General features: G+C 42.2%; 1 long non-coding RNA gene across 2 annotated transcripts; it reads right to left on the bottom strand.

Annotated features, from left to right (window-relative positions):
* Positions 1-2,047: 2,047 nt before the first annotated feature.
* Positions 2,048-26,909, bottom strand: LOC128930470 (uncharacterized). Of its 2 annotated transcripts, XR_008478533.2 has the most exons (4): positions 26,764-26,909; positions 23,310-23,436; positions 22,237-22,331; positions 2,048-3,287 (listed from the first exon to the last, which is right to left on the bottom strand). It is a non-coding gene; the product is annotated as an uncharacterized LOC128930470 (long non-coding RNA). The 2 variants fall into 2 exon arrangements; XR_013531342.1 differs by lacking the exon at positions 2,048-3,287 and having other exon boundaries at positions 21,776-22,331.
* Between the last annotated feature and the right edge of the window lie 937 nt (positions 26,910-27,846).

The following is a 27,846-nucleotide window of genomic DNA, read 5'->3' as shown; positions in this document are numbered from 1 at the left end:
ACCAATAACATGTTCTGATATTCAGGCAGTAATATATAGCCTACCAACCAAAACGTTTTCAGGAGCAGCTGGATTTACATATAATTCTACCAGAGGTACAAAGGGGAGCTGGTACCATTTCTTCAGAAACTATTTCAAATCATAGAAAAGGAGGAACTTCTCCTTAATTCATTCTATGAGGCCAGCATCATCCTGATACCAAAACTTGGCAGAGATAGTACAAAAAAAGAAAACTTCAAGCCAATATTTCTGATAAACCTACATGCAAAAATTCTCAACAAAATAAAAAATTAACTCAAGATGGATTAAAGACTTAAATGAGAGAACCAAAAGTATAAGAACCCTATAAGAAAATCTAGGCAATCTTTTTTTCTTTTTGAGACGGAGTTTCGCTCTTGTTACCCAGGCTGGAGTGCAATGGCGCGATCTCAGCTCACCGCAACCTCCACCTCCTGGGTTCAGGCAATTCTCCTGCCTCAGCCTCCTGAGTAGCTGGGATTACAGGCACGCGCCACCATGCCCAGCTAATTTTTTGAATTTTTAGTAGAGACGGGGTTTCACCATGTTGACCAGAATGGTCTTGATCTATTGACCTCGCGATCCACCCGCCTTGGCCTCCCAAAGTGCTGGGATTACAGGATTGAGCCACCACGCCCGGCCAAAAATCTAGGCAATATTGTTCAAAACACAGATGAAAACTTCAAGAGCAATTGCGACAAAAGCAAACATTAACAAATGGAATCTAATTAAACTAAAGAGCTTCTTCACAGCAAAAGAAACTGTCATCTGAGTGAACAGACAACCTATAGGATGAGATACCATTTTTGCAATCTATCCAGCTGACAAAGGTTAATATCCAGAGTCTACCGGCAATTTGAACAAATTTAGGAAAATAATACAACCCCATGAAAAAGTGGGCAAAGGGCTGGGCGCAGTGGCTCATGCCTATATTCCCAGCACTTTGGGAGGCCGAGGCGGGTGGATCACGAGGTCAAGAGATCAAGACCATCCTGGTCAACACGGTGAAACCCCGTCTCTACTAAAAGTACAAAAACTTAGCTGGGCATGGTGGTGCATGCCTTTAGTCCCAGCTACTCAGGAGGCTGAGGCAGAATTGCCTGAACCCAGGAGGCGGAGGTTGCGGTGAGCTGAGATCACGCCATTGCACTCCAGCCTGGGTAACAAGAGCGAAACTCCATCTCAAAAAAAAAAAAAAAGTGGGCAAAAAAACATGAATCAGACACTTCTCAAAAGAAGTCATTTATGTGGCCAACAAACATGAAAAAAAGCTCAACATCAGTGATCATTAGAGAAATGCAAATCAAAACCAGGATAAGATAACCATCTCACACCAGTCAGAATGGTGACTATTAAAAAGCCAAAAAATACAACACATGCTAGTGAGGCTGGGGAGGCATAGAAATGCGTTTAAACTGTTGGTGAAAAAGTAAATTTGGTCAATCACTGTGAAAGAAGTACCACGGTTCCTCTAAGACATACCATTTGACCCAGCAATCTCGTTACTGGGTATATACCCCCAAAATATAAATTATTCATTATAAATATACATGGATGTGTATGTTCACTGCAGCACTATTCACAATAGCAAAGACATGGAATTAATTTAAATGCCCATCACTGATAGACTGGATAAAGAAAATGTGGCACATATGCACCGTAGAATACTATGCAGCCATTAAAAAAGTAAAGATCATGTAGCTTGCAGCAACCTGGATGGAGCTAGAAGCCATTATCCTTAGCAAACTAATGCAGGAACAGCAAATCAAACATCAAATGTGCTCACTTGTCAGTAGAAGCTGAACAATAAGAACACATGGACATATGAAGGGGAACAACAGGCACTGGGGCTTGTTGGGCAAGAGGGAGAGAGCACCAGGATAAATAGGTAATGCATTCAGGGCACTAGGTGATGGGTTGATAGGTGCAGTAAACCACCATGGCACACGTTTGCCTATAACAAACCTGCATGTCCTGCACATATATCCCAGAATGTAAAATAAAATAAAAAATAAACCAATAACAACAATACCGGTAATAGGAACTTCATTTTATTAAGCAAAGTATTAAATTAATTAATCAAAAAATGTAATCTTAGGACTTTGGGAGGACAAGGGGAGCTGAACACTTTAACTCAGGAGTTTGAGACCAGACTGGACAACATGGCAAAACCCTGTTCCTAAAATATAAACTAAAAAAAATAAAAAACAAACAATAAGAACTAGCTAGGTGTCATAACCCTTTTTTCTTTTTTTTGAGATGGAGTCTTGCTTTGTCACCCAGGTTAGAATGCATTGGCGTGATCTTGGCTCACTGCAACCTTGGCCTCCTGGGATCAAGCTATTCTCCAGCCTCAGCCTCCCAAGTAGCTTGGGACTACAGGCATGAACAATTATGCCTGGCTAATTTTTGTATTTTTTTATAATACATAAAATTTTTGTTCCAAAGAAAATCAACTTTTACTTTTGTATTAGTGTATTATATATACAAAGCTAATTCTAATAAAACTGTATAAATAAATCTACCCAATTTGTCGATTTTGACCACTCTAGATTAACATACATGGTTTACAATCTTTATTTTTTTGAGACAGTCTTGCATTGTTGCCCAGGCTAGAGTATAGTGGTGTGTTCTTGGCTCATTGCAACCTCTACCTCCCAGGTTTAAGCGATTCCTCTGCCTCAGCCCCCTGAGTAGTTGGGATTACAGGCGCTCACCACCACGTCCAGCTAATTTTTGTATTTTTAGTAGAGATGAGGTTTCACCATGTTAGCCAGGCTGGTCTCAAACTCCTGACTGCATGAGCCACCACACCCGACCACTCATTTCTTTTTAAAGTTTGACTACTAGAAAATTCAAAATTCACATGTGGTTCATATTTTATTTTAGAGGACTACTGTCAGGTCTCCATATGCAAGCCTGGATCCCGAAAGTCTGAAGTCCTGACTGCCTGGGTTGATATCTCCCACTCCCCGCCTGCGTTCCCCATTGTCCCTAATCGGGCATCGGAGCTTCCCGGACAAGCCCGTCACCCAACCCTACCATCTTGATTGTTTTGTTTTGAGACAGAGTCTCACTCCTTTGCCAGGCGCCAGGCTGGAGTGCAGTGGTGCGATCTCAGCTCACTGCTGAGTCTTGCACTGTTGCCCAGGCTGGAGTGTAGTGGTGTGTTCTTGGCTCATTGCAACCTCTGCCTCCCATGTTCAAGCAATTCTTCGTCTCAAAACAAAAAAAGATTTGTTTGTTTCAGGAGCAGATAATATAAAAATCTTAAAAAAAAAGAAAGAAAAAGAAAATAAGGTTTATTTGTTTGTAAATATTTCCTGCGAAAAGAAAGCAAATAATAATCCCCTGACACTGTATTGTAGGAAATCTGTGTCTTTGTCTTCTCTTTACCTTTCATCTTCTCTGGGAACAGAGATCTTATCAGAATGTTTTGTTTTTATTTTTTATTTTTTTGAGATGGTGTTTTGCTGTTGTTACCCAGACTGATGTGCAATGGCGCGATCTCGGCTCACCGCAACCTCCGCCTTCTGGGTTCAAGCAATTCTCCTGCCTCAGCTTCCCGAGTAGCTGGGACTACAGTGCGCACCACCATGCCCAGCTAATTTTTGGATTTTTAGTAGAGATGGGGTTTCACCTTGTTGACCAGGATGGTCTCAATCTCTTGACCTCGTGATCCACCCGCCTCGGCCTCCCAAAGTGCTAGGATTACAGGCTTGAGCCACCGCGCCCGGCCAAACTTTGTTTCTAATAAAAATATAAAAATTGGCTGGGAGTGGTGGTGTGTACTTATAATTCCAGCTACTTAGGAGGTAAGGCAGGAGAATCGCTTGAACCTGGGAGGCAGAGGTTACAATGAGCCAAGATAATGTAAACTCTGAAAAAGAAAGATTTATTTATTTATTTATTTTTTCTGAGACAGAGTTTCGCTCTTGTTACCCAGGCTAGAGTGCAATGGAGCGATCTCGGCTCACCACAACCTCCACCTCCTGGGTTCAGGCAATTCTCCTGCCTCGGCCTCCTGAGTAGCTGGGATTACAGGCACGTGCCACCATGACCAGCTAATTTGTTGTATTTTTAGGAGAGACAGGGTTTCACCATGTTGACCATGATGGTCTCGATCTCTTGACCTCGTGATCCACCTGCCTCGGACTCCCAAAGTGCTGGGATTACAGGCTTGAGCCACTGCGTCCGGCCCAGAAAGACTTATTAAAGTTATTTGATTGTTTTATTTGATTCCTGTATCTTTGTCTCTCATTTTCTCTGTTAATTTGTATCTTGTTAATTTCTATGTTGACGTGCTTTTACTTCGTATTTTGTTTTGTGTATCTATACAAATATATTCTTTGTGCTACTCTGGGGATTACATAAAACCTCTAAAAGATACAACAACATATTTCAGTCTGGTAAAAATAAATAAAGTAAAAGTTAAAAAAAAACAACTTAAGTTGCTTCCAAAAATTTTTTATTACATCTGCCCTCAAATTTGCCATTGACATTTCAAATTAAATCTTTATGTTACATATTAATGGCTGGGCGTGGTGGCTCACGCCTGTAATGGCACATATATACCATGGAATGCTATGCAACCATAAAAAAGAATGAGTTCGGGCCAGGCACGGCAAATCCCAGCACTTTGGGAGGCCGAGGCAGGTGGATCACGAGGTCAAGAGATCGAGACCATCCTGGTCAACATGGTGAAACCCCGTCTCTACTAAAAATACAAAAAAATGAGCTGGGCACGGTGGCGAGTGCCTGTAGTCCCAGCTACTCAGAAGCTGAGGCAGGAGAATTGCCTGAACCCAGGAGGCGGACGTTGCGGTGAGCCGAGATCGCGCCATTGCACTCCAGTCTGGGTAACAACAGCAAAACTCCGTCTCAAAAAAAATTAACTGAATTAGAGCAAAAAAGTTCAAAATAATATTACACAAGTTACACCTTAAGTAAAAAACTATTGTATTTTGTAAAATATACTTTAAGTCAAAACTTCAAAAAGACAAAGCAGGACCTACGACAAATTTGTTTATACATGTGTGTATCTATGTGTATGTGTGTCTCAAATTAGAATTTCAAATATATAAAGGAAATACTAACAAAACTGAATAAACACAAAGCAAGCAATATAATTATAGTAGATTATTTCAATACCCTACTTTTTGTAATAATAAAAAAACAAGATAATATTAGTAAGGGCATAGAGGACTAGAAAGATTTCTTTTTTTTTTTTTTTTTTTTTTTTTTGAGATGCAGTTTTGCTGTTGTTACCCAGACTGGAGTGCAATGGCACAATCTCGTCTCACTGCAACCTCCGCCTCCTGGGTTCAAGCAATTCTCCTGCCTCAGCCTCCCGAGTAGCTGAAACTATAGGCGTGCGCCACGATGCCCAGCTAATTTTTGTATTTTTAGTAGAGATGGGGTTTCACCTTGTTGACCAGGATGGTCTCAATCTCTTGACCTCGTGATTCACCCGCCTTGGCCTCCCAAAGTGCTGGGATTATAGGCGTGAGCCACCGCGCCCGGGGAAAAAGAATTATTTCTAATGAAGGTAAAGAGAACACTCCTCAACATCAGGATACATGGCCTTCTCAATAGATCATGCAACAATTTTCTTTTCTTTCTTTTTTTTTTTTTTGAAACGGAGTTTCGCTCTTGTTACCCAGGCTGGAGTGCAATGGTGCGATCTCGGCTCACCACAACCTCCGCCTCCTGGGTTCAGGCAATTCTCCTCCCTCAGCCTCCTGAGTTGCTGGGATTATAGGCACACGCCACCATGCCCAGCTAATTTTTGTATTTTTAGTAGAGACGGGGTTTCACCATGTTGACCAGGATGGTCTCGATCTCTTGACCTCGTTATTCACCCGCCTCAGCCTCCCAAAGTGTTGGGATTACAGGCGTGAGCCACCGCACCCGGCCCCAATTTTCTTTATAGACTACCTGTTAGGCCAAAAATAAAGTCTTAACACATTTTTAAAACTGATTTTTTTTTCACAGTCTTGCTCTGTCACCCAGGCTGGAGTGTAGTGCGATGTAGGCAACCTCTGCCTTATGGTTTCCAGCAATTCTCTGCATCAGCCCCCTAAGTGTCTGAGATTATAGGTGTTTAACACCCTGCCTGGGCTAGAAATATTTGATTGTATATTTTGTTATGTATTTTTGACACATAAGTAAAAATAGACAATAATACCTAAAATAAATACAGAGTTTTTTTTCTTTTTTGTCTGAGAATGAGTCTCACTCTGTCCCCCAGGCTGGAGTGCACTGGCCGATCTCAGCTCACCATTACCTCTGCCTCCCACGTTCAAACAATTCTCCTGGCTCAGCCTCCTGAATAGCTGGGATTACAGGTGTACGCCACCACGCCTGCCTAATTTTTGTATTTTTAGTATAGATGAGGTTTTACCATGTTGACCAGGATGGGCTCGATCTCTTGACCTTGTGATCCTCCTGACTCAACCTCCCAAATTGCTTAGATTACAGGCATGAGCCACCGCACCTGGCCACAAAGTTATTATAGTTTTAAAATTATCTTCAAATCCAAAAGTGTTTCTCCCACAGGAAAATAATATAGATTCACAAATAAACAGATGTTGAAATCAGGAGAGTCTTTATGGCTACTCATCTAGACAGGATTAAAAAACTGTTGCAGGTTGGGCATGGTGGCTCACACCTGTAATCTCAGAACTTTGGCCAAGGCTGGAGGACCACCTGAGGTCAGGGGTAAAACCCCGTCTCTACTAAAAATACAAAATTAGCCATGCATGGTGGTGCATGCCTGTAATCTCAGATACCTGGAAGACCAAGGCAGGAAAATGTATTGAACCCAGAAGGCGGAGGTTGCATTGAGCTCTGCTCTTGCCATTGTACTCCACACTGGGCCAAAAGAAACCCCCCTTCGAAAACAAAAAAACAAACAAAACACAAAACACAACCTGTACAAATACTGTCATATACAATTATAATATGAACTAAAAAATCAAAACACAATTAACTGGTGATGTGGCAAACCAAAAAACATGTAACACAAAAATATAAAATTGGAAAACAAAATTAAAACATGTAATGTAGGCTGGGCACGGTGGCTCACACCTGTAATCCCAGCACTTTGGGAGGCCAAGGTGAGTGGATCTGAGGTCAGGAGTTCGAGATCGGTCTGATAAACATGGTGAAACCCCTCTCTCTACTAAATACAAAAATTAGTTGGGCGTGGTGCCAGGCATCTGGAATCCCACTACTTTGGAGGCTGAGGCAGGAGAATCATTTGAACCTAAAAGGTGGAGTTTCAATGAGTCAATACTGGGCCATTGCACTCCACTCTGCACAATAAGAGCAAAACTCCGTTTCAGAAAAATAAATGGAATGTAAAACGTATTGAATACCATCAAATACATGAATGTGTTCATGAAAGGAATCTTAGAATATAGGCAAACAATAATACAGAGGTTACTTTAAGATTAAAACAAGGAAAAAAAAAAGCTTGGCTGGGTGCAATGCCTCACGACTGTAATCCCAGCACTTTGGGAGGTGGAGATGGGAAGTCACCTAGGTCAGGAGTTAAAGACCAGCCTGGCTAACATGGTGAAACCCCATCTCTACTAAAAATACAAAAATTAGCCAGGCATGATGGCACGCCTGTAATCCCAGTTACTAGGGAGGCTGAGGCAGGAGAATCATTTGAACCCAGGAGGCAGAGGTTGCAGTGAGCTGAGATCATGTCATTGCACTTCAGCTTGGGCAACAAAAGCGAAACTGACTCAAAAAATAATAATAATAATAACCCACTCTGAGAACTTCTGAATATTACTTAATTCAAAATTATTTTACTTCAAAAACAAGATAAAAATAAAGACTTTCTGGCTGATGCCCTTTTCGGCCTCAGCCCACCATCACCCAGTGAAAAATAAAATAAATTAAAAGAAGGATTTTCCAAAATAAAAGGTGAGAATGTTCATCACCACTAATACAGCCCTACAAAACATATTGCCCAAGCCAGGCGATGCTGGTTCATGCCTGTAATCCCAGCACCTTGGGAGGCCGAGGCAGGTGGATTGCCTGAGGTCAGGAGTTCAAGACCAGCCTGAATAACATGGTAAAACCCTGTCTGTACCAAAAATGCAAAAGTTAGCTGAGTGTGGTGACACACATCCGTAGTCTGAGCTACTCAAGAGGCGGAGAAAGGAGAATCACTTGAACCCAGAAGGCGGAAGTTGCAGTGAGCCAAAATCATGCCACTGTACTCCAGTCTGGGTGACAGGGCAAGACTCCATCAAAAAAAAAAAAAACATAGGCCGCTGGCTCAAGACTATAATCCCCACTTTGGGAGGCCGAGGCGGGTGGATCACGAGGTCGAGAGAGATCTAGACCATCCTGGTCAACATGGTGAAACCCCGTCTCTACTAAAAATACAAAAAATTAGCTGGACATGGTGGCGCGTGCCTGTAATCCCAGCTACTCAGGAGGCTGAGGCAGGAGAATTGCCTGAACCCAGGAGGTGGAGGCTGCGGTGAGTTGAGATCGCGCCATTGCACTCCAGCCTGGGTAACAAGCGTGAAACTCCGTCTCAAAAAAAAAAAAAAAAAGACTATAATCCCAGCACTTTAAGGAGTCCAAGACAAGTGGATCATCTGAGGTCAGGAGTTCAAGATAAGCCTGGCCAACGTAGAGAAAACCTACCTCCACTAAAAATACAAAAACAATTAGCTGGACATTCACACCTGTAACCTCAGCTACTTGGGAGGGAAGCTGAAGCAGGAGAATCACTTGCACCTGGGAGGCGGAGGTTGGTGAGCTAAGATCTTGCCACTGCACCCAAGTCTGGGTGACAGAGGGAGACTCAGTATCAAATATATCTATCTATATATCAAATATATCTATTACATATATGATATATCATATATATACCATATATATTTGATACCAAGTTCATCACCGTATCATATATATATCAAATATATATAATACATATATCAAATATAAAAAATACATATATCAAATATAAAATATATACTACATGGAGCTCAGGCACAGTGGTTCATGCCTATAATCCTACAGCTTTAGGAGGCCAAAGCAGTCACATCACTTCAGTCAACAAGTTCAAGATCAGCCTGAGCAACATAATGAGACTCTACATATAAAAATAGAGAAATGTAGGCCGGGCACAGTGGCTCAAGTCTTTAATCCCAGCACTTTGGGAGGCCGAGGCGGGTGGATCACAAGGTCAAAAGATCGAGACCATCCTGGTCAACATGGTGAAACCCCGTCTCTACTAAAAATACTGGGCATGATGCTGCACGCCTATAGTCCCAGCCACTCAGGAGGCTGAGGCAGGAGAATTGCTTGAACCCAGGAGGCGGAGGTTGCGGTGAGCCAAGATCGCACCATTGCACTCCAGCCTGGGTAACAAGAGCGAAACTCCGTCTCAAAAAAAAAAAAAAGAGAATGTTGACAAACCTGACAAAAACAAGCAATGGGGAAAGGATTCCCTGTTTAATAAATGGTGTTGGGAAAACTGGGCAACCATGTGGAGAAAGCAGAAACTGGAACCCTTCCATACACCTTACACTAAAATTAACTCCAGATGGATTAAAGACTTAAACATAAGACCTAATACCATCAAAACCCTAGAAGAAAATCTAGGCAAAACCATTCAGGACATAGGCGTAGGCAAGGACTTCATGACCAAAACACCAAAAGCATTGGCAACCAAAGCCAAAATAGACAAATTGGACCTAATCAAACGCCACAGCTTCTGCACAGCAAAAAAAAAAAAAAAACAGTCATTGGGTGAATCGACAACCAACAGAATGGGAAAAAAGTTTTGCAGTCTACCCATCCGACAAAGGACTGATATCCAGAATTTTCATAGAACTACAACAGATTTACAAGAAAAAAACAAGCCCATTCAAAAGTGGGCAAAGGATGTGAACAGACACTTTACAAAAGAAGACATATATGAGGCCAACAAACAGGAAAAAATGCTCATCATCACTGGTCATTAGAGAAATGCAAATCAAAACCACACTGAGATAACATCTTGTGCCAGTTAGAATGGCAATCATTAAACAATCTTGAGGCAACAGATGCTGGAGAGGATGTCAAGAGATAAGAACACTTCTACACTGTTAGTGGGAGTGTAAATTAGTTCAACCGTTGTAGAAGACAGTGTGGCAATTCCTCAAGGATTCAGAAATAGAAATTCCATTTGACCCAGCAATCCCATTACTGGGTATATACCTAAAGGATTATAAATCATTTTATTATAAAGACACATGCACCCGTATGTTCACTGTGGCACTGTTTACAATAGCAAAGACCTGGAACCAACCCAAATGCCCATCAATGACAGACGGACAAGGAAAATGTGGCACATATACATCATGGAATACTATGCAGCCATAAAAGACGATGAGTTTGTGTCCTCTGTCGGGACATGGATGAATCTGGAAACTATCATTCTCAGCAAACTGACACAAGAACGGAAAATCAAACAACGCATGCTCTCACTCACAGGCGGGTGTTGAACAATGAGAACACATGGACACCGGGAGGGGAGCATCACACAATGGGATCTGTAAGGGAGGGACATGGGGGGTGGGGAGTTGGGGAGAGATAGCATGAGGAGAAATGCCATATATAGGTGAAGGGGAGGAAGGCAGTAAATCACGCTGCCATGTGTGTACCTATGTAACAATCTTGCATGTTCTTCACCTGTACCCCAAAACCTAAAATGCAATTTTAAAAAAATAGAGAATGTTAAAATATGTCCATTCTATTAAAACTTAATGCTAGACAGCATCGTAAGAGCACATGTAAATAATATAAGCTCTCCATTAAGTGTCAATATATGAACATATAAAGACTTCTTTACGATCAAAATCATGGTACAGGCTAGGCACAGTGGCTTCTGCCTGTAATCCCAGCACTTTGAGAGGCAAAAGTGGGCAGATCACCTGAGGTCAGGAATTTGGGACCAGGCTGGCCAACATGGTGAAACCCCATCTATACTACAAATATAAAAAATTAGCCAGGCATGGTGGCAGGCACCTGTAAGTAATCCCAACTACTGGGGGGGCCTAGGTAGGAGAATTGTTTGAACCCAACAGGTAGACATTGCCATGAGCCAGCATTCCACCACTGCACTCCATCCTGGGCAATAGAGTGAGACTTAGTCTCAAAAACAAAACAAAATGATAGTACATAAAACCTTTAAAGTTCTTCCATAGAATATAAAAAACATTATGTAAATTTCCATGACTCTGTTATTAGCATATACAACATATAAAATAATTTTAATATCATTAACAATCTGGAAAATATACAGGTATAGTTTTTGTATTCAATTGAAGTTGTTATGACTTAAAATAAAAAATATATATATTGTTTTAATTTTAAGATGTATGTAATCTTCAGTTTTGTTTTCTTTTTTTTTTTTTTTGAGACGGAGTTTCGCTCGTTACCCAGGCTGGAGTGCAATGGCACGATCTCGGCTCACTGCAACCTCCGCCTCCTGGGTTCAGGCAATTCTTCTGCCTCAGCCTCCTGAGTAGCTGGGATTACAGGCACACGCCACCACACCTAGCTAATTTTTTTTGTATTTTTAGTAGAGACGGGGTTTCACCATGTTGACCAGGATGGTCTCGATCTCTTGACCTCATGATCCACCCGCCTCGGCCTCCCAAAGTGCTGGGATTATAGGTGTGAGCCACCGCGCCTGGCCATAATCTTCAGTTTTCAATATTACAGAGGTAATATTTATAGAAAATATGCAAAGAAGATAAAAAAAAACCAAAGCATGCTAGTATAAAATTAAACTTAAAAAAGTAAAACAAGAAATGAAAAAAATATAACTACTAGAAAAACATAAAACAATAACAATGTAACTGGTAATAACAACTCATGCCTGTAATCTCAACGTTTTGGGAGGCCGAGGCTGACAGATACCTGAAGTCAGGAGTTTGAGAGCAGCCAGGCCATCATGGTGAAACCCCATCTCTACTAAAAACACAAAAAATTAACTGGGCAAGGTGGCGGGCGCCTGTAATCCCAGGTATTTGGGAGACTGAGGCAGGAGAATCACTTGAACATGGGAGACAAAGGTTGCAGTGAGCTGAGATCATGCCATTGTACTCCAGCCTGAGAGAAGAGCAAAACTCTGTGTCTAAATATAAATAAAATTAGATAAAGAAAAAGATACAGAATGCCTGGATGCTTTTTAAAAAGCATACAGTAGGCCGGACGCGGTGGCTCAAGCCTGTAATCCCAGCACTTTGGGAGGCCGAGGCAGGTGGGTCAAGAGATCGAGACCATCCTGGTCAACATGGTAAAACCCTGTCTCTACTAAAAATACAAAAAATTAGCTTGGCATGGTGGCACGTGCCTGTAATCCCAGCTACTCAGGAGGCTGAGGCAGGAGAATTGCCTGAACCCAGGAGGCGGAGGTTGCAGTGAGCAGAGATCGCACCATTGCACTCCAGCCCGGGTAACAAGAGCAAAACTCTGTCTCAAAAAAAAAAAAAAAAGCATACAGTATGCCATCTATAAGAGACTCATGTTAGCATTGAGTCAAATAGGCTGAAAGTAACAGAAGTAAAAAAAAATGTGGCTCATGCCTGTAATCCCAGCACTTTCGGAGGCCGAGGGGGCAGATCACATGAGGTCAGGAGTTCAAGACCAGCCAAGCCAATGTGGTGAAACCCCGACTCTACTAAAATATAAAAAAATTAGCGGGGCATGGTGGTGCATGGCTGTAGTCCCAGATACTTGGGAAGCTGATTGGAACCCAGGAGGCGGAGGTTGCAGTGAGCCGATATGGTGCCACTGCAATCCAGCCTGTGGGACAGAGTGAGACTTCACCTCAAAAAAATTATAAACTGTATTAATTACTTTGCATATAGAGGAATATTTGAGATGCATAATTTCTAAATAAAAGAGGTTTCTTTTTCACTCGGTTTGCAGACTGTGTAAGAAATGTGTGCCAGCATCTGCTTCTAGTGAGGGTCTCAGGAAACGTACAATTGTGGCAGAAGGTACAGGGTAACAGGACATATTATATACTAATAGAGCAAGAGTGAGGTGAAGGAGCCAGCTGCTTTTAGTGAACCAGCTTTCATTTGAATTAGCAGACTTTAAACTTTTTGGTTACCAAGAGGCTGTACCAAGCCATTCATGAGAAATTTGCTTTCACGACAGTAACATGTCCCACCAGGTCCCACATCCAGCACTAAGGATATATACTGCAGCATGAGTTTTGGAGAACATGGACATCCAAACCATATTATACACCAATTAGGCTTCACAGACACATACAAAACTCTCCAGTCAAAACCAAGATAATACACAACAGTCTTATTTACATCTGATGTATTCAGTTAGGACAAATACCAAGTTTTATTAAACTTAAAAATGCTGACTAGCCTGGGGCAACATGGTGAGATGGTAACACTGTGAACAAGTAAACAATTTGGCAGATATGGTAATACATGTCTTTAGTCCTAGCTACTCAGAAAACCGAGGTGAAAGAATCACTTGATACTTGAGCCCAGGAGGCTGAGGATACAGTGAGCCAAAATTATGCCACAGCACCCCAGCCTGGGTGACGGTAAGATCTGGTATCAAGACAGCAACAGCAAATCAATTTAAAAAGACTAAAATTATATACTGTGTGTTTTCTAACAAAAACTGAATGAGGCCAAGCGCAGTGGCTCATGCCTGTAATCCGAGCACTTTGGGAGGCCAAGGTGGGTGGGTCACAAAGTCAGGAGATTGAGACCATCCTGGCTAACACGGTAAAACTCTACTAAAAATACAAAAAATTAGCCCGGCTTAGTAGCACATGCTTGTAGTCTCAGATACTCAAGAGGCTGAGGCATAAGAATCACTTAAATCCACGAGGCAGAGGTTGTAGTGAGGCGAGATCCTCACTGCACTCCAGCCTGGGCTACCAATTGAGACTGAATGAATCTAGGAATGAAAAGAAAAAGTCAAACTGGCAAATTCAAAAAGATATGAATATAAAACACACTCTTCAACATGTTCTTCAGGAGTCAGGAAATTTACTTTGCCAAGATGTCAATACAACCTATAGGTAAAAGCTACAGTAACATAAACAATGTGATACTGACACAAAGATAAAGAGATAAAAGAACAGAATAGAGAGCTCAGAACTGAACCCTTCTCTATATGACCAAATGATCCTCCACAAAATTGCCATGAGTACAAAATAGAGAAAAATAATCTCTTAAAAAATGATGTTGAAAATTAAATATCAATACTGATAAAATAAGTTGCATTTTTCTGTGAACGATAAAAAATATAATTTAAATAAAATACTTAGACATGGAAAAAAACTAAGAAATCTTTTGGAGAAAATACAGGAAAAATAAATGACATTGGTCTTGGCACTATTTTCTTAGATACGACACTAAATGCATGAGCAACATATAAAAGAACGGAAGCACTGAACTACGCTAGACTTTAAAATTTTTGCACATTGAAACAAAATTCAGGAGTGATAACATCCCTTAGAAAATGGGTGAAAATAGGCTGTGCGAAGTGGCTCCAGCCTGCATTCCCAGAATTTTCTGAGGTTGAGGAGGGTGGATCACCTTAGGTCAGGAGTGCAAGACCAGCCTGACCAACATGGTGAAACCTTGTCTGTATGAAAAATACACAACCTAGCAGGGTGCAGGGGCAGGTGCTTGTAATCCCATCTACTAGCAAGGCTGAGGAAGGAGAATCACTTGAATCCAAGAGGTGGAGGTTGCAGTGAGTGGAGATCACACTACTGCACTCCAGCCTGTATAGCAGAGTAAGACATTGTCTCAAAAAAAAAGGGAAAAAAAGTGAAAACATATGTGACTTACATGTGAAAGTTAATATTTAAAATATATGAACAATCCTTAAACCTAAACAATAAAGTTGAATAACTTGATTTAGAAATGGACAAATAAAATTTTCATTAAAAAATTACACAAATGGAAAAAAGGATTTGAAAAAACAAAGTTAATAATTTGTGGAGAAATAATAATTAAAAAAAACACAATGACGCCGGACGCAGTGACTCAAGCCTGTAATCCCAGCACTTTGGGAGGCCGAGGCGGGTGGATCACGCGGTCAAGAGATCAAGACCATCCTAGTCAACATGGTGAAACCCCGTCTCTACTACAAATACAAAAAAATTAGCTGGGCATGGTGGCGTGTGCCTGTAATCCCAGCTACTCAAGAGGCTGAGGCAGGAGAATTGCCTGAACCCAGGAGGCGGAGGTTGTGGTGAGCCGAGATTGCGCCATTGCACTCCAGTCTGGATAACAAGCAAAACTCCGTCTCAAAAAAAAACCACAATGATAAACAAAATCACCTCACACTCATTAGAATGGCCACTATAGCTGGACCCAGTGGCTCAGGACTCTAATTCCAGCACATTCAGAGGCCAAGGTGAGCAGATCACAAGGTCAGGAGATTGAGACCATTGTGGCCATCATAGTGAAACCCATCTCTACTGAAAATCCAAAAAATTAGCTGGGCACAGTGGTGGGTGCCTGTAATCCCAACTACTTCGGAGGCTGAGGGAGGAGAATCACTTGAACCCAGGAGGCGGAGGTTGCAGTGAGCCAAGATCACCTCATTGCACTCCAGCCTGGGCACCAGAGCGAGACTGTGTGAAAAAAAAAAAAGAATGGCCACTATAAATTTGTTTAAAAACATCAAATATGTTGATAATGCAATAAAAATGGAACTCATGTTTATTTTTGGTGGAAAACATAGATGCAGCCATTATTTTTAAATGTTATAAATGCTTTTCATTTACATATCTATATGAAAAATATGTAACACAGGCCAGGAGCAGTGACTTAAGCCTGTAATCTTACCCATTTGAGAGGCTGAGGTGGGCAGATCACCTGACATCAGGACTTTGAGACCAACCTGGCCAACATAATGAAACCCCGTTTCATGGCCGGGCGCAGTGGCTCACGCCTATAGTCCCAGAACTTTGGGAGGCCAAGGCGGGTGGATCACGAGGTCAAGAGATCGAGACCATCCTGGTCAACAAGGTGAAACCCCGTCTCTACTAAAAATACAAAACTCAGCTGGGCATGGTGGTGCACATCTGTAGTCCCAGCTACTGGGGAGGCTGAGGCAGGAGAATTGCTTGAACCCAGGAGGCGGAGGTTGCGGTGAGCCGAGATCCCGCCATTGCACTCCAGCCTGGGTAACAAGAGCAAAACTCCATCTCAAAAAAAAAAAAAAAAAAAAAAAAAGAAAAAGAAAAAGAAACCCTGTTTCTACTAAAACTGCAAAAAGTTAGCTGGGCGTGGTGGTGGGCTCCTGTAATCCTAGCTAATTGGGAGGCTGAAGCAGGAGAATCACTTGAACCCAGGAGGCAGAGGTTGCAGTGCACCACTGCACTCCAGCCTGGGCAACAGAGCAAGACTCCATCTCAAGGAACAACAATAACAAAAAAAAGCAACACAGGACGTGGAAGACATATCTGAAAATCCACGTTTACTTTAGCAGTATTCACAAAAGCCAAAAGGCTGAAGCAACCCAGATGTCTCTTGATTTATAATGATGCCAAAAAATGTCACATATGTGTACAATGGAATATTATTGCACCTTGAAAAGGAAAATCTTGTCACATTTTAAGATGAACCTTGAATTCAGTAACAAAATTATGGATGCTGTATGATTTCACATATATGAGATATTTAAGTAGTCAAAATTATAAAAACAAAGTGGAAGGTTTGTCTGTCAAGGGTTGGAGAGAGGGTAAAATGAACAGTTGTTACGTAATGGGTGTTAAGTTTTATTTTACAAGATGCAAAGTTTCTAGAAGTCTTTTGCATAACAATTTCAATATACTTAACATGCCTGAAATCAACAGTTTTTTTCTTTTTGAAACAAGTTCTCGCTCTCTCTCACTCAAGCTGAAGTGCAGTGGCAATATTCTGACTCCCCCTTAATCTCCCAAGTAGCTGGAACCACAGCAGCACACCACCATGCCTTGCTATTATTACATTTTTTTATAGAAAGGGGTCTCCATATGTTGCCAAGGGTAGCCTCAAACCTTTGGGCTCCAGGAATTCTCTTGGCCCCGAAAAATCCTGGGATTACAGAAGAAAGCCACAAACATGCCTTGTCCTGAAATGTACACTTCAATAGATTTAAAATGGTACATTTTATGTTATGGTTTTATAAGCAATGTTTTTAAAGAAAACCAAAAAACAAATCCAGAATTATAAATCTTTTTGAAAATTACCTTTGTTTTGGAGATGGAGTTTCGCTCTTGCTGCCCAGGTTGGAGTGCAATGGCATGGGAGACCACAACCTGCTCTTCCCAGATTCAAGGGATTCTCCTGCCTCAGCCTCCTAAGTAGCTGGATTACAGCCATATGTCACCACGCCCAGCTAATTTTTGTATTTTTAGTAGAAATGGGGTTTCTCCATGTTGGTCAGGCTGGTCTTGAACCCCCGAACTCAAGTGATTCACCTGCCTCGGCCTCCCAAAGTGCTGGGATTACAGGTGTGAGCCACCGCACTCAACCTGAAAATTACCCTCAAATCACACAAGCATTTCTCTCACTAAATTATATATATATATTCATAGTTACACACATGGTGAAAATCAGACTATCTCCATGACTACTCACTTAGACAAGATAAAACTACCATCCATCAAAAATCAGCTAAGAAAGAATGTAAGTTAAGCCATGTCCAAAATTGGGGTCATATTTATAAACCTTGATTATGATAGACATGCATAATTTATCTCTTAATTAAACCTCAAATTGACTTAAAGTGTACAAACAGAATTGCAAATTGTCTAAAAATAGAATTCTTAAGTAAAATCAACAGACACAATAAACTGAGGCTAGGAAACCGACACTCAGGCCAGGTGCGGTGGCTCACACCTGTAATCCCAACAGTTTGGAAGGGCAAATTACCTGAGGTCAGGAATTCAAGACAAACCTGGCCAATGTGGTAAAACACCGTCTCTACTAAAAATACAAAAGTTGGCCAGGCATGGTGGCTCATGCCTGTAATCCCAGCTACTTGGGAGGCTAAGGCATGAGAATTTCTTGAACCCAGGAGGTGGAGGTTGCAGTGAGCCAAGATTGCACCACTGTATTCCAGCCTAGGTGACAGAGGATAACTCCATCTCAGAAAAATTTTAAAAATTGTGTAGGTAACTGCAATATTTAACTGTTAATGTGTACTCACCAAATACAGGTATTTTGAATGATTGGCATGCACTGTGTGGCAGTAAACTTTTAGAGAATATGCAGTATAGGCCGGACACAGTGGCTCATGCTTGTAATCCCAGCACTTTGGGAGGCTTAGGCAGGCAGATCACCTGAGGTCAGCAGTTCGAGACCAACCTGGCCAACATGGTGAAACCCCGTCTCTAAAAAATAAATAAACAAACAAATAAAATACACAGTATAATGACAAATACCAGATTCTAATGAGAAACTTTTAATAAGTATGCATTTTTTAAAAAGTTACTTTTTATGTTTTACATATATGCTATTCTTACACAAAGTGAAACTGCTGTAATCCAACTTTAGAAGCAAAGAATAGCCTTACATTGTTAAATACAGAAAATATATAAAAATATTTTACAGAATAGAGTTATACCCTCTCTTATGTAAAAAAAATGCATTAAGAAATAAACTATGTTATTATTTAGATATAGGCTGAAGAAAGTAGATGAAACCCCTGTATTTCTTTTTGCCTGCAGCAAACTTAAAAATATAAGTAACTATTTTAGTAAATATGGAGAGCCTAATTATCTCATTTACTTCAGGCATACCATGCAAATTCTAGCATGTTGTCCTAAAAATCTGAATCTAAAATTACAGACATATATGAAATAGAAGGCTGGGTGAGGTGGCTCACGCCTGTAATTCCAACACTTTGAGAGGCTGAAGTGGGCAGATGAGGAGGTCAGGAGTTCAAGACCAGTCAGGCCAACATAGAGAAACCTCGCCTCTACCAAAAATACAAAACTTAACCAGGCATGGTGGCATGTGCCTGTATTGCTAGCTACTCGGGAGGCTGAGGCAGAAGAATCCCTTGAACCCAGGAGGCAAAGGTTGCAGTGAGCCGAGATCAAGCCGCTGCACTCCAGCTTGGGCTACAAGAGCGAAACTCCCTCTGGGGGGGAAAAAAATGAAAATGGAAACTACAAAGGAAAAATGTATCAGGAGAGTGACATCAGTAAGATAAAGACACTGAAAGTGCCCTATTTTCATATCCCATTATAGCAAAAACAAAATGTCAGCCATCCCTGAAAAAAAATCTTTATGCAGTAACAGACATTATGGCTCAAACCTGTAACAACAGCTACATGGCACATTAAGGTTGGAGACCTGCTTGGTGCCTGGATATCAGACCAGGCTGGTTTATGCAGCAAGACACCATCTCCAAAGTGCCTCCAAGAGAGATCTGAGATCCAGGGAGGGAATTGTGAAATGCTGTTATAGCTTAAGATTGAGAAGTGTTCTATTGAGAAGGCAGGCCCTCATTCAGGTGGGAAACTACAGCACCCCTGTTCTTGGCTACAGACCAGGATATGGTTCACCCAACTTGGTCCCAATGAGAATCTGAACTTACTCTGTAGCCATCCAAAACTCCTCCCAGCCACAGTCTGGGAGAGGTCCTGCCATTCCAGGGACCTAAAGGAAGACACCCATTTATAGCCATGAGGGCAGGCCTGCAGACCTTGGCCTCTACTGTAGTCTCTGAAGAGGTTCAATGACTCAGTTTCAGTTACCTGAGCCACAGTTTGCAGTCAGTTCTGCCTATATAGAAACCCAACTACCTGAGGAAATGCTTTCTGGTACTCAGTGAAAGCCATGCTCATCCACATCCTGATACAAGGCCCATCATATGCAAATCCAACTGTCAAAACATGCCCTAGTGTCTGCCCAACAGAGCCAAGTCCTGAAGGATATGCAGTCTGTCCAAAAACAAAATGGAAATTACAACAACGCAAGCTCCTGTAACAAGCCAACTAAAGGTGGACCCTAGTGCAGACCCAGCAGCCTTGTGACCAAGCTACAGCCCCTCTCCACTGCAAAGTCAGAGGGCATCTCAGCACCCTAAGGGCCCAACCAAAGAAGATCTTTACCTTCTAAAATCAGTTTATAAAAAATGGAAAAGGTGTTTTCTCCATCAAATTCAGACACCAATACAAACTATATTGTGCCCAAGGTCAATGCTTATATTTTAATGGACCACTGCAAGTATGTAGCAGAAGAATTAGTCAAAAAAATAAAAAGATCCATGGAAATTGAAGTAAATTAAAAGTTCCTGTGTGTAGATCATACAATCTTCTTTAAAAAAAGTATATTAAAACTGTTTAATACAATCAGTACATAAGCAATATATAAAATTAACATACAAGTATATATATGGTTTCATACACTTAAACTATCTGATAAAGAAAGAAAAAAATGGCAACAAAAAAGGATGAAAAAATCTTATTTACTATAGCAATAAATAATAAATTTCTGAGAAAAAAAATTAACCAAGGAGGTAAAAAACATTTACGATATAAATCAATGAAAAATTAGAGAAGAGGGCCAGGCGCTGTGGCTCACGCCTGTAATCCCAGCACTTTGTGAGGCCGAGGCAGGTGGATCACAAGGTCAAGAGATCGAGACCATCCTGGTCAACATGGTGAAATCCCGTCTCTACTAAAAATACAAAAAATTAGCCGGCCATGGTGGCACATGCCTGAAATGCCAGCTACTCAGGAGGCTGAGGGAGGAGAATTGCCTGAACCCAGGAGGCAGAGGTTGCGGCGAGCTGAGATCACACCATTGCACTCCAGCCTGGGTAACAAGAGCGAAACTCCGTCTCAAAAAAAGAAAAAATTAGGGAATGTCCAAATCAATTTTAAAATAGTTTGTGTGTATGGATAGAAAGAATACATATTATTAACTTGCTGTATTATTCAAAGTGATCTATATATTCAACAAACTTCCTATGAAAACTGCAGTGGTATTTTTTTCATAGAAATGAAAAATATAATTCTAAAATTTACATGAAACTAAAATAAACTTTAAATAGCCAAAGCAATCTTGAGTAAAAAGTACAAAGCAGGATACCATACATATAATTTCAAACCATGTTTCAAGACTATACAGTAATAACAACAGAATGGACTGCACAGAACAATGAACAAAAAATGCAACAGAAACTACTGCTCTCACCCATTCCAGACCTAATGCAAAACAAGAGCTTAAAAATAGTTTTAGTTTCGAAAAATCATGAAGGTATTTGTATGTCCCCAAAACAATAAAACAGCAGCCAGATTGTGCAGTCTCTTACACGCCATGAAGAGGACTCGTTCTCACTGTAACCTTGAAGGAAGCTCACCAAAAGAAAAGTAGAATCTTTATTTTATTTATTTATTTTTTTTTTTGGAGACAGAGTTCCGCTCTTGTTACCCAGGCTGCAGTGCAATGGTGCGATCTCAGCTCACCGCAACCTCCGCCTTCTGGGTTCAGGCAATTGTCCTGCCTCAACCTCCTGAGTAGCTGGGATTACAGGCACGCGCCACCATGCCCGGCTAATTTTTGTATTTTTAGTAGAGATGGGGTTTCACCATGTTGACCACCATGATGGTCTCAATCTCTCGACCTCGTGATCCACCCGCCTCGGCCTCCCAAAGTGCTGGGATTACAGGCGTGAGCCACCGCGCCCAGCAGAAAAGTAGAATCTTTAGAGAATTTAAAAGCCTAGACAGAAAATGCCCCTTTGTGAGAGCAAAATTAAAAAAAAAAAATCAGGGCCAGGCACCGTGGCTCAAGCCTGTAATCCCAGCACTTTGGGAGGCCGAGACGCGTGGATCACGAGGTCAAAAGATTGAGACCATCTTGGTCAACCTGGTGAAACCCCGTCTCTACTAAAAATACAAAAAATTAGCTGGGCATGGTGGCGCGTGCCTGTAATCCCAGCTACTCAGGAGGCTGAGGCAGGAGAATTGCCTGAACCCAGGAGGCGGAGGTTGTGGTAAGCCGAGATCGTGCCATTGCACTCCAGCCTGGGTAACAAGAGCGAAACTCGATCTTAAAAAAAAAAAAAATCAGCTGCCCAGAAGTGTTTTCTTTGGCATACAGCTTCCCACTTCACATTTTAAGGGCTGGCTTTCTCTTTGACCTTGGGACCTCTTATTGGGTGTCCTGTGTTGTATTCATTTTCACTTGCACCTACCTAGGGGTGTGGCAATCATCTCATGTCTCTTCACAGTCAAAGGTTTTTTCCTTTCTCCAGACAGGTGATCAGGTCTGGCTCAGAGACAAGAATACCTGTTTTATTAAAAATAAATAACATTAATCTGGCTCATATTCTCCACTTACAAGCTAGTAATGTGCTCAGAGAGGATGTGATAAAATATTTTAGTAAATTAACACCAAAATACTAATTAATAACAGAAATTTCTAAATATTTAGAAAATACTTTCAACTTGTAGTTGTCTTTTTTTTTTTTTTTTTTTTGAGACAAAGTTTCACTCTTGTTACCCAGGTTGGAGCACAACGGAACCATCTCGGCTCACCACAACCTCTGCCTCCCAGGTTCAAGAAATTCTACTGCCTCAGCTTACAGAGTACCTGGGATTACAGGCGTGCCCCACCACGTGTAACTAATTTTGTATTGTTGGTAAAGAGAAAATTTCAGCATGTTAGTCAGCCTGGTTACAAACTCCCGACCTCAAGTGATCCACCCGCCTCAGCCTCCCAAAGTGCTGGGATTACAGGCGTGAGCCACCGTGCCCAGCCCTGCTTGGGGGTTTTTCAGTTTTACTACCTGGTACTACTGCATCAAATATTGGTGGTGGCAATTAGATTTTCAGGTGGGGGCAACAATATTTTATGCCACCTAATTGCTGGAATTACCACTAATTTACAGTGAAGAATACAGCTCAACTCAAGAATTTGAAAAGTTTGGATTGAGATGAAAGGTTTTTTTTTTTTTTTTTTTTGAGTAGCTGGGATTACAGGCACGTACCACCATGCCCAGCTAATTTTTTGTATTTTTAGTAGAGACGGGGGTTTCACCATGTTAACCAGGATGGTCTCGATCTTTTGACCTCATGATCCACCCGCCTGGCCTAAGATGAAACGTCTTAAAGAAATTCTTTTCTAAGTGAACAAATTCTGAGGAGTTTCTGGAAAAAGGGCTTCTGAAACTCTTATGCAAAGAATTAATTACTAAAAAACATTCTACAATAAAAGAAAGAAAACATTTAGGGTATATTATGAAGTAAGTATTCAAGTTATCCTCACCCAGGAAGACCAGGTTTCCGTAGTTCTCCAACATCACATCCCTATACAGATTCTGCTGTGCAGCGTCCAAGCAATGCCACTCCTCCAGGGAGAATTCTACGGCCACGTCTCTAAATTGCAACGGTCCCTGAAAAGCACACACACGCACAGACTTTTACCAAGTAGCAATAGGCGAAATTTTTAATTTGATGTAAGGCAAAAGTATATGAACAGATGCTTTTTCAACAGAAGACATAGATGTGGCTAAAAAGCATATAAAAATGGTCAATGCTTATCATTGGAGAAATAAAAAAAAAAACACACAATGAGATACCACCTGAAACTAGTCAGAATGACTATTTGTAAAAAGTCAAAAACAGGCCAGGTGCAGTGGCTCACACCTGTAATCCCAGCACTTTGGGAGGCCGAGGCGGGTGGATCAAAAGGTCAAGACATCGAGACCATCCTGGTCAACAAGGTGAAACCCCGTCTCTACTAAAAATACAAAAATTAGCTGGGCATGGTGGTGCGCACCTGTAGTCCCAGCTACTCGGGAGGCTGAGGCAGGAGAATTGCCTGAACCCAGGAGGCGGAGGTTGCGATGAGCCGAGATCGTGCCATTGCACTCCAGCCTGGTTAACAAGAGCGAAATTCCGTCTCAAAAAAAAAAAGTCAAAAACATGCTGGCAAGGTTGCAGAGAAAAAAGAATGCTTATAATCTACTGGTGTGAATTAAATTACTTCAAGAATTATAAAAAAGCAGTGTGGTATGCCGGGCACTGTGGCTCACACCTGTAATCCCAAAATTTAGGAAGTAGAGACGGGGACATCCCCAGAGGTCGGGAGTTTAAAACCAACCTGACCAATATAAAGAAACCCCATCTCTACTAAATTAGCTGGGCTTAGGGGCACATGACTCTCATTCCAGCTACTCAGGAGGTTGAGGCAGAAGAATAGCTTAATCCTGGGAGGTGGAGGTTGCAGTGAGCTGATATTGCACCACTGCACTCCAGCCTGGGCAGCAAGAGCAAAACTCCTGTCTCAAATAAATAAATAAATAAATAAATAAAACAAAAGAAAAAAAACAAAAACAGTATAGCAATTCCTCACAGAACTAAAAAGAGGAGACAGGTTGCAGTAAGCCAAGATTGCACCACTGCACTCCAGCCTGGGCATAAAGCGCACAACTCCATCTCAAAACAAAACAAAACTAATGCAGAAACGGATAACTAAATGCACGTTATTAACAGCTAAATAATAAAAACACATGAACACGAAAAGGAGAGCAACAGACACTGAAGCCTAGTTGAGGGTGGAGGATGGGAGAAACAAGAGGATCAGAACACAGACCTGTTTGTGGCTATGCATAGAACCTCGGTGTCAAAAGAATTGGCACACAAAACACCCATGACATAAGTTTAGCTGTAAAACAAACCCACATGTGTACCCCAAACCAATAATAATAAAAGCTAATAGCAAAAAAAAAAAAAAAAAAAAAAATTCCTGGGTGGGAGAGAGTGCAGTGCAGGTGAAAGGATTGATTTTTCCCACAGATAGTGGCCCAGGTGGGGCTGTAGTCTGATTTATTTCTGTGTGCACGCAGGCAGATGAGATTATAAACAGGATTAGGAGCAGGAGGTCCAGAACCCTAGCTTGGTGGACAACACAGGTTGCTGCTGCAGATTCAGTGCCTGGGGGAGGGGATATGCCAGGAGACTTGTAGACACTTCTGGGTTTTCAGCAAGAAACACTAGGATCAAAAATGCCGTGGTGAAGTTCCTGAGGGTGGTGCCTAGTCTTGGGAGGAGTGTGGACACGTCAATGTCTACTGTGTGTGTTTGTGAGTGGGTGGGAATCCTGTGGTGGCAGCTGCAAGAAAAGAGGGTCTGTCATCAGAGCTCCTTTCCTCTAAGTTTTCAGACCTCTGTCACCCTGAGAGAAGACCTGGAATCACAGGACAATGGGCAGTGTGACAGCCTGTGTACGAGAGAACAGAGCTTTCCATTTCCAGACAACCAGAGTTTTATTCCAGGCTAGGCCTTCGTGACATCTTTTTCCTGGTACCAAATCTGTATGGTTTGCTGAACATCAAACAATTCTCCAACATCAACTTATTGTCTAACATTTGAATTCTGACACCACCCAGAGTCAGCACAGACTCTGATTCAGGGCCTGAGGTCGGGAGTTCCAGATCAGCCTGACCAACATGGAGAAACTCATCTACTAATAACAAAATTAGCTGGGCGTGATGGCGCATGCCTGTAATTCCAGCTATTCCAGAGGTTGAGGTAGGAGAATGGCTTGAACCCGGAAGGCAGAGGTTGTATTTTTAGTAGAGACAGTGTTTCATCATGCTGGCCAGGCTGGCCTAGAACTCCTGACCTCATGATCTGCCCGCCTCGGCCTCCCAACGTGCTGGGATTACAGGTGTCAGCCACTGTGCCTGCCCAGGAAGGGTTTTGTTTTGTTTTGTTTTGTTTTCAGAGGGAGTCTCGCTCTTTTGCCAGGCTGGAATGCAGTGGCGAGATCTCCGCTCACTGGAACCTCCACCTCCTGGATTCATGCGGTTCTTGTGCCTCAACCTTCCAAGTAGCAGGGATTACAGGCACACGCACCACGCCCAACTAATCTTTTTTTTTTTTTTGGAGGGTTGGGGGTCTAACCGTGTTGGCCATGATGATCTCCATCTCCTGACCTGGCAATTCCCCCGCCTTGGCCTCCCAAAGTGCTGGGACTACAGGTTACAGCCATAGTGCCCAGCCCAGGAAGGGGTTTTTAACCCTAACTGATTTTCTGTTTTTGTGTCCTTCCTCTATTACCTGGCGTCAAACAGCACAATCCAAGCCGACCCAGGTTGGCTTCGACCGAAACTTTTTCCAAACAGGTAAATGCACGATTTTTTTAGAAAAGGAGAAGGGGGAAGGTGAAGCGGTAAGATTGATTTACAACTTTTACAATTGATGACCAGGAAGTTAAGTATTTGAAGAGAAACTTAGTTGAGCTAACAACTCCTGACCTCATGTAATCCGCCTCCCTCCGCCTCCCAACGTGTTGGGATTACAGGTGTGAGCCCCCGCTCCCAGTCGGATAAATTGTTAACAGAAGAACAGAGAAATTGTGAACCCCACAGACCAAAACTCTGCCCACTCATGAACCCACACCGAAGTCAGGATTCTCCACTGACGTCCCTCGCGTGATCCCTGCACTAACCGGGAGAGACGCCGCGCTGCCGATGCAGAGCTACCCAGAGAGGGCTCCAGGTCAGGGCAAGGTCAAGGCGCAGCAAAGTGACAGGACTCCGGGGCCCGGCTGTCCTGTCTCTGGTTGAAAGGGACTGAGGCCTAGTTGGGCAAGATCAACTCGGGGAGGAGACTGTGGAGCTGACTGCGGGGAGGCCTGAGTCCCGCCACAGACATTTCCCACTAGTTCCAAACAGTCCCTATTCTCTCTCGGAATGTCGGACCGGCACTCTCACCATTTCTAGGCTTCCAGGGGGTCCCGGCGTCCTAGCTGTGGCTCTCCCAATACCTAAACGTCACAGGCCGCGAGGCCGGGCCTCTAGGAGCAGAGGACACAGAGCAGAGAAGACATAACCTGAAGCTGCGGCTGCAGCAACAAACTAAGGCCGCGCCAAATCCGAAAGCCGTCCTCTTTGCTCCAGCTACGTTCCTGATTGGACGGTTCCCAGCCCAACGTCCCTGATTGGATAATGTTTAAGTCTCCGCCCCCTCAAGCCCTGAGTGACAGAAGATGTGATCAGACTCTGCACCCAGTGAAGAGTAACAGTTTAAGCTTCAGCCTTTTCAGGCGGGGTTTCCTCCCTGAGCTGAGCAAGGCGATCCCTAGGACATGGAAAAATTCTTCTTTACTCTCTCTCTTTTTGCATGTATTTAATAGGTTAACGGAAGTATTTTATTGTCAAGTCAATAAAATTTTTGTTCAAGAGAAAATCAACTTTTACTTTGTTAATAGTGTATTATCAATACTAAAGCTGATTTTAATAAAACCTTGTAAATAAATTTATTTTTCGCCTCTCAAGATTTACATATATATTTTATGTTTTATAACTTTTTAAACCTGTCTCTTTTTTTTTTTTTTTTTTTTGAGACGGAGTTTCGCTCTTGTTACCCAGACTGAAGTGCAATGGCGCGATCTCGGCTCACCACAACCTCCGCCTTCTGGGTTCAAGAAATTCTCCTGCCTCAACCTCCCAAGTAGCTACTCAGCCTCCTGAGTAGCTGGGATTGAAGGCGCCCGCCACCATGCCCGGCTAATTTTGTATTTTTAGTAGAGATGGGTTTTCGCCATGTTGTTCAGGCTGGTCTTGAACTTCTGACCTAAGGTGATCCACCCACCTCGGCCTCCCAAAGTGCTTGGATTACAGGCATGAGCCACTATGCCTGGCCCTAGTAGTAATTATTAGTAGGCTTCCTTTAGCACCTTAGAGAGGAGGGTATCTCCTAATTTTTTTTTAGAACTTTCTGGTACTAAATGCCATCCCATTTAAATAAGCAGTCTCTTATTCCTGTTCTGCATAGAGCTAATGGAACACACAGAT

The sequence above is a fragment of the Callithrix jacchus genome, chromosome 22, assembly GCF_049354715.1.
Source record: "Callithrix jacchus isolate 240 chromosome 22, calJac240_pri, whole genome shotgun sequence".
Lineage (NCBI taxonomy): Eukaryota > Metazoa > Chordata > Mammalia > Primates > Cebidae > Callithrix > Callithrix jacchus.
The sequence above is the reverse complement of the archived record's forward strand: the minus strand, read 5'-3'. Positions and strand labels throughout refer to the sequence as shown.